Below are 2,640 nucleotides of genomic sequence, written 5' to 3'. Positions count from 1 at the left end.
TAATTTTCTTTCGAACCCCCTACGTTCAACTGAAACATATTGAGCGCCGAATGTTAGGTACTGATGCAACACGCAAACACTGAAAGAGATTCCAATATACATACTTTACTGTACTGGCAGCAGCCTCTATAAAGATCAGCATTCATTTTTTTTTTTATTTCGCCATTGTTGTTGTTTTGAATATTTCTTCTTTTGTTTCTTCAAGTGGTCTGTTTGGTTTTCGATAATTCCCTATATCTTAATGTGAGTTATGTTTTTTTTTTCTTTTTTGCATTGTTGATAAACGGTTTATTTTCCGCCTGCTTGTTCATCCTCGCACCGAAGCAAAAATTTCAGCTGCTTTCAAAGATATCCTCTATATACATTTGGTATCACCAGGTCGTGCTCGGGAAATTGTATTTAATGCGAGTTGTAACGTGAAGGGTAGATTTCTTGTTAATACGTATATGTTCCACGTAACATGGCTAGTAAACGTACAATTTCAGGCTTTTTCAAAAACTGTTAGGAAGAGGCCCAGTGTTCACGAAGAAATTTTACAGTTCGTTTGGATAGTGTGGCAGAAGGGATTTCAACGAAGACGAAATTGCTGTGCACTTCGAGTTTTGTCCTGAAGTGGCAGACGGAAGGTACATATTAATGTACTATGTATTTTGTACCTCCATTGGTTACATTGAAAAGGTCAAAAAATTGTTTTTAAAGGCAAGGATAATTTCATTTTGTATTTCACTACATAGTTCAATAAGACTGCAACGTGTATCCGAATGTTTACATTGTATGGCCACTTTCTTAGATTATAAGACATTATCATCATGGACGTCCAGGGGGTGGGCAAGGGGGGGACAGCCTCTCTGGAAAATGAATGTCAATCTAAGTTATATACTTCACACATATAATTTCATTTCAGTCAGTAATTTAGGTTAATCTGAGGCGGCGAATAGGGGTGGTTTCCCCCCGCTCTTGCTCTTTTTGCTATTTTTGCCCCCGCACTATGCTAAACCTCATCTACCAAGGAAAAGTAAATTGTCCTTGCCCCCCCTCCCCCGGTTTTGGCACCTTGCTCTCCCAGTTTTGAAAGGTTGCATGCGTGTTTCATGTTTTCTTTATTTTCAGCATCGCACCCCCTAAATTTCTTTCCGCACCCCCTCAGCACCCCTAGATGATTAATCCTAGCCCCGCCGATGTTGTTATGCATATTCCGGTGACCTGTTTGTAGTTTTCGATAATTACATACAGCTCAGTGTGAGTTGTGTTACATTGTCTATATGTTGATAAGAAACCGTTTAATTTTCCGCCTACTTGTTCTTCCCTTTTCGCACTGCAACAACAATTTCAGTTGCTTTCAGTAGATCATCGGGTTGTGCTCCGGGAATTATTTAACACGAGCTGAATCGAGACGGTTTTTTGTTTTTTTTTGTGTTAATGCACACTTCTGTGTAAGGGAAGCAGTCTTATAATTACATGGAAGTCACTACATGATTTCGAATGTTTTGTGCGTGTTATTTCCATTTGCAAACAGCAGAACTTCAGGTTGCTTTGCAATTTTTATTACCCAACGCACACAAATTGAACAGTCAGTAGTGGTCTCTGATATCTGTGCATCGTGAAAAGGTTCGAAAAGGCAAATAACTGTTTATCAACAAAATGTCAGATGTTTATGGAAAGGGGCGAATACAGTATTTATATAGTGGACTTAAGCCTGAACTTGGCACGAACGTCAAAGTATTTCCAATTCAATTTCAATTTAATGACATGTAGGCTAAAACGACAATAATAATAAAGGTAAAATATAAGTTCTTGAAAATATATGAAATCTCACTCTACAAACCCCCCCCCCCCTACCCGGAGAAAACTCCTGCGGGCAGCCTTGCATGCTTGTTTTCAACATCGTACCCCCTTCATTTCATTCCGCACCCTCTCAGCACCCCTAGATGATTAATCCTGGCACCGCCGCTGTTGTTAATGCTGTCGCTAGCCGCTCGTCTACATTCACATGCAAACTTCCCAGTCAGGTTATAATAGCTTTCATTACTTCAAATGCATATATTTGGAATTTGAAATACATCAAAACTATTACTAGAAAATAAATAAATTAAATCTATTACATTACTTATCATCACAAAAAATAGAATAATAACTTAAACAAGCAAAACATTGAAATTAACACCTTCGCTTCCCTTTGAAATAACGTTTAAATGAATAAATTTTAGTGATGCAATAAAATATGAAGTGACAAAACCATTGCTTCGTTATGTGCATACAATGTGTTAATGCTTTCTAAATTTTCAATTTACGAACACCAACAATTTCCCAATCTTGCAATAATCTCACGTAATTTATAATTATATAGCAGCTACAAAGATTACATGATAGCTACTCAGGAAGACTGGTCAGCAAATTCAATTTCCCTCTTTCTCATTGGACAAAAAAAAGGTTGGGAAAAATAAACTGGTTCGGAAGAAGAAAAAGAAATAGACTTGATAGTCTGTGGCAGACAGTTAGGGGAATGTTATAAATCACACGATTTTACAGGGTGCCATTAAAATGAATGCGCTCGGGAACATTCAGCTGTTTTATCTACCTTGTGGATCTCTGTGATAATTTTTCCGGTATAATGGAGGCTGTTGACCCTAGAAAGACTCA

Source organism: Lepisma saccharinum, chromosome 8 (genome assembly GCF_977018435.1).
Source record: "Lepisma saccharinum chromosome 8, izLepSacc3.1, whole genome shotgun sequence".
Taxonomy (NCBI): domain Eukaryota; kingdom Metazoa; phylum Arthropoda; class Insecta; order Zygentoma; family Lepismatidae; genus Lepisma; species Lepisma saccharinum.
Note: the sequence above shows the minus strand (reverse complement) of the source record.